Source organism: Suncus etruscus, chromosome 4 (genome assembly GCF_024139225.1).
Source record: "Suncus etruscus isolate mSunEtr1 chromosome 4, mSunEtr1.pri.cur, whole genome shotgun sequence".
Taxonomy (NCBI): Eukaryota; Metazoa; Chordata; class Mammalia; order Eulipotyphla; family Soricidae; genus Suncus; species Suncus etruscus.
This window is the reverse complement of record NC_064851.1, coordinates 35,364,757-35,375,809: the sequence shown is the minus strand read 5'-3', so window position 1 is coordinate 35,375,809 and position 11,053 is coordinate 35,364,757. Positions and strand designations below refer to the sequence as shown.

Here is an 11,053-nt window from a genome sequence, read left to right as displayed (position 1 = left end):
CAAGGCAAAAGCCCTATCTCTGTGCTATCACTCCGATCCCTAAAAGAAATAATCTATAAGACTGGCAATAATGGGTTGGAGCACACAGGAATCTCAGCAATGATCTCTAGCATAAAGCAGGAGTAAACCTTGAAGACTGTGTGACTTAAATACCCCCTTCACCAAAATATTACCCATCTATTCATTTTTGAAGGATACATCATTTAACTCACAGATGAGCCGGTATCTGTGTTTGTACTATAAATATTTTGTCTTAAAAATCTTTCCCTAAAAAAAATTGTCTAAGCTATGAAATTTCTCTTCATGGTTAATGTTGGCAAAGGCTGATTCTCCAGAGTGATATTTTCCTCTTTTCAACTTTAGTGAGAAAACCTTTCATTTGTTTTTAAAATCTTCACATGAAGACAAGGGGAGAGTAGTGCCAATGGAGATATTTCAGATGCTTTTTTTTAATTGCTAGAAAAAAATTGAATATCTAGTTGGATCTATTTTAAGCAACAGAGTAACATGAAAACTTTTAACTTGTGAGGATTCTCTCCCATATACAATGCCACTGACTAGTTTAGTCGATTTTAATTTTCTCGTTTAACATTTAAAGGGGATTTTTGGCTCATGCGCAGTTGCTCATTTTCTTCAGAAATTTCATAAGGATTTTTAGTACTGAAAGTTATTGAGCATGCAAGGTTCTGCGGATGAAAAGCTCCCTAAGCATGCATTGACAAGGAGGACCAGGGTTGTTACAGTTTGTTGTGTCAATGATTTGCAAATAATGGGTCTCAAGGAGATTTTTAAATTACAGCTTTCACTCCAGGCCATGGTGCTTTTTAGGATGAGCTGAGTTGCGATGAGGCTTGGCACTCTTCAATGCACCTTAGGCAGGGACTCTAATACTTCCATTGAGATCATAACAGCTGGCCATTACAATCAATCTCAATGACATATTTTTCTTGCATTTTTTCTTTTAATAAAAAAAAAACAAAAAAGCACACTCAAAAGAAGATATTAAAGTTGTAACTTAAGCCAACTACAGTGAGGAGCTTTTACTGAATGCCTTGAACTCCATTTATCAAGTCCTTATAGAAGCATATTTAAATTTAATATAGTTATGGATACTAGTGTATTAGTTCCAAAGGGGCTGAACTTGAGTCAGTTAAAATGCCACCAAAATACATTACTTTTTAGAGAATGAGACAAAGAGAATTGGGCAATTAACAACACATTATATATCAAAATATACTATACTATACTATATTGATGCTAATATTTATCTACACTAAAACATAGTATATTCTCTGTCCTCAAATTTTTCAAAATCACAATTCTGATTTTGTTCTATATATAAAGGAAGCTAAATTTTCACAGGAAAATTGTCTTGTTATGAATCTCTGAATATATCTCAAGATAGTTTGTTATTTAGTATACAACCAGTGATGCTCAGAATTATTTCTGAAACTGCATTTATATTCACTCCTGATTGTCCTGGGGAACCAGTTTGATGCTGAGGATCAAACCAAGATTGTCACCATGCAAGGCAAGCACATACTTTTAGTACTATCTCTTCAGCTCCCAGATAATCTATTATTGCATCAAAGGAATATCTTGGAATGACGTATTTGAGTAGTCTCTGGAAGTTTCTATAGGAAAATAATATACAACAATAACCTCTGGAAGCAGCACAAATTTCTTCAGAATAGCATTCTCTAGAATGAAAAGTGGCCTTCATGCTAGTTTTGACTTTATTTTAAAATTATGAATTCTTCATTGCAAAGATAATATCTTCTAAATGACTAATTAATTTGGCATCTATCAAAATGCCAAAATGGAAAAGTGGACACAGAAGACAACAATATTTACTGAATTGGTTTCTTGTTGAATGATTACTTCATCTACCATAACACAATCCACATTTCCATACATTCATGGTTGAAATTCAGTGGGAATTTGAGAAATATTCAGAAAGTTGGAAAGAACTGCCACCATAAAATGATGTAACATTATGAAAAGGTTGAGACTACATGAATAAAGGGCATAAATATAAACAACAAAATATTTGAGTAGGAGTTACTGAAAGTTCAATAGTTACTTATTGTTGGACTAAACCAAGAAAGAGTTCCATCTTCCCAACTTTCTCTTTTTATCAGTGTCTTCTGCTCTATCTTATTTGATATAATATTTAAAATATTTTTAAATATATTTGTTTGTCTTGGGGCCACATCCAGTGATGGTCAGGGGTTACTCCTAGTTATGTGCTCAAAAATTGCTCCTGGCCTGAAGGAGGCATACAGGATGTCGGGAGATGGAACTGAGGTCTGTCTTAGGTTAGCTGTGTGCAAGGCATACTACTTGCACCACCCATGCATCCCCTAACCATTTTTTTAAATTTTTTTTTTGTTTTGGGGCCACACCCATTGATGCTCAAGGTTCACTCCTGAGCACTCAGAAATCACTCCTTACTTGGGAGACCATCTGAGAAGCCAAGGGATTGAACCACCATCCCTCCTACTTTAGCACGTGCAAGGTAGACACCCTAACACTTGTGCCACTGCTCCAGCCCCTTTGATATAATTTTTGAGTCACACTTTACAGTGCTTATTTGTTAAGCTTATTCGATATAAATTTTGAGTTATATTTTGCAGTGTTCAGTATTTATTCCTTATTCTGTGTTCAGTAATATCTCCAGACTGTGCTATGAGGTCCATATGCAACGCCAGGGATTCAACTTGTGTGAGAATTGGGCAAGGCAAGCACTTTAGTTCCTTTACTACTTCTCTTGCCCCTAATCAAGTTTCTCAAGAATGACTAAGCTACTCTGCATTGCATAGATCTTCCCCATCTATACATATAGGTGTATCAATATTATTATAAACTTTAAATCTTTTTCATTAATCTGTCAGATACTTTTTGATTATTTGTCCAGCCTCTCCTTCTATAAACCCAGAGGAGTACAGTGTAATTTATTTTACATTTCAGTAGAGGGAATGCTTAAAATAACAATAATCAGGATGCACAAAAGAGAAAATAAAAGCCTTCATATATAATATCCTAAGATGTCATTAAACACAGTAATAAGGGATTAGATAAACTGACTTGTAAATAAAACCAAAATATTGTAAAGATTTTGTATGTATTTCAGATGTAGAAATTTAGGCTTTGAATAAGGAGTTAATAAGAAAAATAGTTTATTTAATGTATTTTAGTCAATACATATACAATTATAGTAAATTATTTGCTTCATCAATTTTCCAACATTTCCAAGCATCCAGGGCTATGAAATTCTTCTATTTTCAAAGTCATCTAGTCCTGGCCTTAAATTAAAGTTAAAGTTTTTGTAAATTAAAAAAAGGTGAAAAAAAAATGCTTTTGTTAGGGCACTTAATCTCCAACCTCAAGAAATCTAAGCAAATATTTGCGTCTTGAGGTTTCTTTTCTCCTCTACTTATTTGTTTTAAATGCTATATATCTTTATGTCTACATCCTGAAGTAATTCTTCAAGAGTGAGAATTCAGTTAAAAAATATTTTGTACAAAAGCCTATACACTAAACTGTTTTGAATTAACTATGAATAATGTTTCTTTCAGTACTATTAGATATATCAAGGCACATGAGGAAACAATGGGACCACCTTGAAACCACATTATCTAATCTCTCTTATTGCCATTTTAACTATTTCAATCAATTGAGTTGACCTTTTATTTTAATGACTATATAGCATAAAGAATTTTTTTGGCTGAGCAGAGGCAGAGACTTTTCTAAACAAAATGTTGCGTTGACCAATGTTTTTAAAACAATAAATTAAATAAAAGGGCATAATTAATTTAATTAAACAATAAATTAAACAAAAGAAATGGGGCTGGGTAGGTGGCTCTAGAGCAGGGGTCTCAAACTTGCGGCCTGCAGGCCGTTTCCGGCCCTCCATACAACATTTTGTGCCCCTGCCTATCTTTTTGTTTTGTTTTGTTTTAGTTTTTGGGGTCACACCACCCAATGTTCAAGGCTTACTACTGACTTTGCACTCAAGGATCATCCCGACTTTGCCTCCTGCGGCCCCCAGGTAAATTGAGTTTGAGACCCCTGCTCTAGAGGTAAGGTGTCTGCCTTGCAAGCACTAGCCAAGGAAGGACTGCAACCGCGGTTGGATCCCCAGGCGTCCCATATGGTCCCCCCAAGCCAGGGGCAATTTCTGAGCGCTTAGCCAGGAGTAAGCCCTGAGCACCAAATGGGTGTGGCCCGAAAAACAAAAAAGAAAAACAAACAAACAAAAAAAAACAAAACACAAAAGAAATATTGGAGATATAACATTAATAATTACTTTATCTTTAAAATTAAATGATAGAATAAGGCATTTTACCTTTTAATTTTGGTTTTTAGAAGTTTTTGTGTCTGAAATTATTTATTCTTAACAAATAAATATTACAAAATAATATTTTATCACTGCGATATTAAACAAATAGCAGAAAAGCAAATGAATATATTGCTTTTCTTGATAAAACCGATTTTTTTTCCAGCAAACAAAACAATCATACTTTCCTTTTTATGTTGAAGGAATGTGGTCTTCTCTCTTTAAATTCTCAATGAATAAAGGAGTCTAATTATTGCACAGTCTCTTCTTTTAACTAACATAATCACGATGTGTACAGTATACAATTCAACATTAGTGTGAATGTCAACATGAATAGGCAATTATACCGTTTTTTAGCATTTCCTTTTCTGAAGAATTTTAAGGAGAGTGCTTATTATTCTAGCCTTTAAATATGACTTAATCCAGAGCAGCCTATGTGTTGGCAAGCTCATGTTTTGACAAGAAATAAATCAGTGCATGTGGACATGGGTGATGAGGAATCTCCCCAATAAAACATTTAGTCAAAATAAGTCTTTCAAACCACTGTGTCTGTCATAATTCCTGGGCCAAATGTTTAATGAACAGTTCATCTAAACACTACTGTCAAGAGAGAATGTTATTGGCTGTCAGCTTCCCACATGCAAGTGATTAATAAAGCGACAAATTTAAGATCAAGGCTCTCAAGGCCTAGGACAGATTGAGCAGTGAATGCATAAAATATAGGTTTTTGAACAGAAATAGAATCTCCAGATCCAGTCAGGTGAACAACCTATCCAATATTGAATATGTATTCCTCTTCCTGTCAGCACATTACCTAAAATATCTAAGGATAACATTTAGAAATTAGAAGACGGTTTTTCACCATGTTGCCTTACATAAAAGATGATTCTAAAGTGTAATAATCAGGAATTCATCACTAATTACTGATTCTGAATTAGAAATTAGGATGATTTTTAAGTTACACAAATAAAATGCATGCAAAATATTTTAATATACTCAACTCATAAAGAACATTTAAAATGCTATGCTTTGAATGTTCTAAAGTAGAAATTAAGAGGTCATGAACAAATATAGATACTCCCTTGTTGAGAATAAATAACATGATTTACACATTTTTCAAATGAACAACTTAAATTTTGTATCTTATTTAACTATGAAGTAGTAAAAAGTATTCAAAAATTTTAAATAGTTTATGTCAATTTATGTTACTTTTGTGAGTATTAAAAGTTGATCATTCAAATACATTTAAATGAGCTATTCAATTTTATTTTTCAACATAAGAAATTTTATTTTCATAAATTATAGTTTTGTTTTAAAATATGTTTAATGTTTAAATTTACAAATTCTAATTGAAAAATTCATCTCTGAATATGTACCTTATGTGGAAATAAACTATTTTACTGAATGCTATTTATAAGTTACATAGAATGACTTCTTAAAATAAGTATGGAAGTTATGTAAAAATATACTATTCCTATTTAAATGTACAATTCTAGTGAAAATAATAATTGTATCAATCTAGTTTGCATATGAATAAATTAATGAAACTAAACCATATTCTCTTTTGTAGTTACAAAAGAGACATTGTGGCAAAGATCACTGATTTCAAAATGTACAAATGTAATAGAAAACAAAATATTTAATTAACCTAATAACATCATTCAAATTATTTTGTTCCAATTCAACTGAATTCAAATTAATAGCATTCTTTTTATTTATTCATTCTGCTGCATTGGTTTTATGGGGCATATACTGATTTAAAAAGGTAATGTTAAATCAACTTCAAACCTCGAAAACTAATGAATTCTTGCAAATGAAATTCAGTGGGGGTCTGTCCTAAACTTCACAAATACTTTTGTTATAAAGCTCTCACTGGTGTCTCATCAAATATAAGATCTTACAAGTTTTAATTATCACTGATTTGGGAAAGAAGTACAACTAGTAGAGAAGCCATAACAACAAGCTTTAGCTCTTAGTGCCAAGGGTCCAAAGGAAATCAGGCAATAAGCCTATTAAAAAATCAGGTAATGTACCTAATAGAAATCAGGCAATAGGCCTAATGAATCTTAAACTGTGATACTCATGAAAACCAGGCAGAGGGCCTAATGAGAGAGAGGCAACAGGCCTAATGAAAATCAGGCAATGGGCCTAATGAGAGATGCCATGATTTCATTTTGGTTTGGTTTTTGAATGTAAGTTTGTATTATGTATCTAAATGGACCCACAGTGAAACATACAGAAGGCATATTTTCTGAATAAGTGCTAGGAAGTAGAAAGGGAGACTATGAGAACTCTACAGAGGGCTGGCACATGTCTTCTAAAGCATATTTGAATAAATATATCACAGGTATAACAGACTAAATTTTTGTATTATGTAATATTATCATGCTTAATCAAATTCTTTAGCTATTTTTCCATTAATTTATCCATTCATAAAGATTTATGATAGTCTACATTCCATGAATCTTGTCTCCCAAGAACAGACTCTCGGTTTTCTAATATCGACACTTAGTAGGAGGTGAAATCTGCTCCATAATTTTTATGGTCATTAAGTTTATTCAAATACACAAACTAAAGGAGAGATGTCATGTGGCCTTTTATAAATTATTCCAAGAATTCTTTGAATAAATATGTGCAACATTCTGAGAGCAGAAAAGAAGAAACCTCTATAAACCATGCTTGTGCAGATTTTGTAAAGTGAAGGCAACATTATATGAATACAAAATGATAAAACTAGAGATAATAAGATAAAATAACATGAAAGGGACTAACTGAAGTCTGTAAATGCTAATATTGAAGTATGAGGACAAATTTTATTTTGTGTCTCTTTAGCATGAGAAATTTTATTATACACCATGAGGAGCCAGAACAAACTTTCTGCTGAGAACAGCCAGGGTCATTGTGATCAAATTTGGACTGTGCTGGTGTGTTTGAAGAATTAAAGTGTCAGTTTGGAATATCAATTGTCAATCAAAGGCACAATGTTGAGAGTGGAAGGACTCCAGAGGCAGATATAACTCAGTTCAATTCTTGTATTTATTGATTTTTAAATGAAAGGTACTATATTTATTTTTATCTTTATATTATCTTTATGTATAATAATGTTTTGATGTATAACACCTGTTGCAATGAAAACTATAATAAAATATAGCTTTATGTTTTTCTCTTTATTCACTTTGATATAATTACTATTTTAGGTAAACATGTAAAGAAAAATGCATTGAATCCAAACTGAATTCTATAAGTAATAGAGATATTGACTCCTCACTTCCTCCACAATTATAAATTATAAATCTGTCCGGGGCCGGAGAGATAGCATGGAGGTAGTGTGTTTGCCTTGCATGCAGAAGGACAGCGGTTCAAATCCCGGCATCTTATAAGGTCCTCTGAGCCTGCGAGGAGCGATTTCTGAGTGTAGTGCTAGGAGTAATCCTTGAGCGCTGCCAGGTGTAACCTAAAAACAAAAACACAAACAAAATCTCTCTCCCATATGTGGGATAAAACAAAGAGATCAAAGCAAAACAAAACAAAACACTAAGGGAACAACAAATGCTAAGAGTCATCTGCATTGAACATTTAGTTCTAGAAATGATCTTTTGTGATGGGAAAACAGTGGTTGGGAGTAATCCTTGAGACACTGGTAGAATGAAGCAGGCTCTTTGATGACAGGAGTGTTATTGGAATGATGTATGCATAAAAAAAGCATAATTAGAAGTCCAATGCGACACAAACTGCCAGAATATATGGGACACACAAAAGCGATCCTGAGAGGAAAATTTATAGCTCTACAAGCACACATCAGGAAGGAAGAAGGGGCATACCTAAATAACTTAGTAACGCAGCTCAAAAAATTAGAAAATGACCAACAAAAGGAACCAAAAATAGGGACACAGAAGGAAATAACAAAGTTGAAAGCAGAACACTATGAAGTGGAAAACCAAAAAACCATCTGAAAGATCAACGAAAGCAGAGGTTGGTTATTTGAAAAAATAAACAAGATTGATAGACCATTGGCAAAACTCAAAAAGAAAGAGAGAGAGAGAGAGAGAAATCTGATAACCCGTATTAGAAATGAAAGGGGGAGATCACGACAGATATTGCAGAGATCCAAAGGGTAATCAGAGACTACTTTGAGAAACTTTATGCTACTAAACATGAGAACCTAAAAGAAATGAAAAAATTCTTGAACACTTATAACCTTCCATATTTAAATAAGGAAGATGTAGCATATCTAAACACCCCCATCACTACTGAGGAAATTCAAACTATAATCAAACATCTGCCCAAAAAGAAAAGCCCAGGCTCAGATGGATTTCCTAATAAATTTTTTCAAATCTTTCAAGAGGAGCTACTACCAATCCTAGCCAAGCTCTTCCATGAAATTGAAAAAACAGGAACACTCCCAAACAGCTTTTATGAAGCCAACATCACCTTGATACCTAAACCAGACAGAGATGCTGCCAAAAAAGAAAATTACAGAGCAATATCCCTGATGAATGCTGATGCAAAGATCTTCAACAAAATTCTGGCAAATAGGACCCAATGCATCATCAAGAAGATCATACACTACGACCAAATAGATTTTATCCCAGGAATGCAAGGATGGTTTAACATCTGTAAATCTATCAACATCATACACAACATCAACAACAAGAAAAATAAAAATCACATGATCATATCAATAGATGCAGAAAAAGCATTTGATAAGGTCCAACACCCATTCTTGATCAAAACTCTCAGCAAGCTGGGAATGGAAGGAACCTTTCTCAACCTAGTTGAAGCCATCTACCACAAGCCAATGGCAAATATTATCCTCAATGGAGAAAAACTAAAAGCCTTTCCTCTAAATTCTGGTAAAGACAAGGCTGTCCGCTCTCACCACTCCTCTTCAACATAGTACTTGAAGTTCTTGCTATAGCGATCAGGCAAGAAAAAGATATCAAGGGAATCCAGATAGGAAAGGAAGAAGTCAAGCTCTCATTGTTTGCAGACGACATGATACTCTACTTAGAAAACCCTAAAGACTCTACCAAAAAGCTTCTAGAAACAATAGATTCATATAGCAAGGTGGCAGGCTACCAAATCAACCTACAGAAATCAATGGCATTTTTATACACCAATAATGATAGGGAAGAGATGAAAGTCAGGAAGGCAATCCCATTCACAATAATGCCACACAAACTCAAATATCTTGGAGTCAACTTGACCAAAGGCATGAAGGACGTATATAAAAAAACCTATAAAGCCCTGCTCCAAGAAATAAGAGAGGACACACGGAAATGGAAACACATACCACGCTCATGGATTGGCAGCATTAACATCATTAAAATGGCAATACTCCCCAAAGTATTATACAGATTTAATGAGATCCCCTTAAAAATACCCATGACATTCTTCAAAGAAGTGGATCAAAAACTTATGAAGTTCATCTGGAACAATAAACACCCTCGAATAGCTAAAGCACTCCTAGGGAAAAGGAAAATAGGAGGTATTACTTTCCCCAACTTTAAACTGTACTACAAAGCTATAGTTATCAAAAAATGCATGGTATTGGAATAAAGACAGACCCTCAGATCAGTGGAATAGGCTTGAGTTCTCAGACATTGTCCCCCAGACATACAATTACATAATTTTTGACAAAGGAGCAAGAAATACTAAGTGGAGCAGGGAAAACCTTTTCAACAAGTAGTGCTGGCAGAACTGGTTAGCCACTTGCAAAAAAAACAAACATAGACCCCCAGTTAACATCATGTACGAAGGTAAAATCCAAATGGATTAAAGACCTTGATATCAGACCTGATACCATAAGGCATATAGAACAATACGTCGGTAAAACACTCCATGACATTGAGACTAAAGGCATCTTCAAGGAAGAAATTGCACTTTCCAAACAAGTGGAAGCAGAGATCAACAGATGGGAATACATTAAACTGAGAAGCTTCTGCACCTCAAAAGAAATAGTGCCCAGGATACAAGAGTCACCCACTGAGTGGGAGAAACTATTCACCCAACACCCTTCAGATAACAGGCTAATATCCAAAATATACACGGCACTGACAGAACTTTACAAGAAAAAACATCTAATCCCATAAAAAAAATAGGGAAAAGAAATGAACAGACACTTAGATAAAAAGAAATACAAATGGCCAAAAGGCACATGAAAAAATGCCCCTCGTCACTAATCATCAGGGAGATGCAAATCAAAACAACGATGAGATACCACCTCACACCACAGAGAATGGCACACATCACAAAAAATGAGAACTATCAGTGCTGGTGGGGATATTGAGAGAAAGGAACTCTTTTTTTTTTTCTTTAAATTCTTAGTTGTAAATTCCTATTTTTGTTGCATCAGATATTACATGTAATTTTCTTTCTTTTTTTTTTTTTTAAATATGGAACGCTTCACGAATTTGCGTGTCATCCTTGCGCAGGGGCCATGCTAATCTTCTCTGTATCGTTCCAATTTTAGTATATGTGCTGCAGAAGCAAGCACTTCTTTCTTTTTTTTTTACATTTTTTTAATTTTATTTTAATTATGACAACAAAGATGCAAAGAAAGAGGACAGGGTAAAGTTACAGTGGAAGCCCAATCACCCATAAACAGAATTCTCGGTAGTCCCATCGATGATATCCCAGCCTTGAACTTTCAGCCAAAGAACATTAAGAAAAACAAAACTGAACCCATGTACAATACAATTACTTTGTCCCTCA

The 11,053-nt window shown here is 34.0% G+C and overlaps 1 non-coding gene across 1 annotated transcript; it reads right to left on the bottom strand.

The window, feature by feature from the left end:
- Window positions 1-10,728: 10,728 nt before the first annotated feature.
- Window positions 10,729-10,835, bottom strand: LOC126008302 (U6 spliceosomal RNA). The gene has a single exon (XR_007495639.1). It is a non-coding gene; the product is annotated as a U6 spliceosomal RNA (small nuclear RNA).
- Window positions 10,836-11,053: the final 218 nt, after the last annotated feature.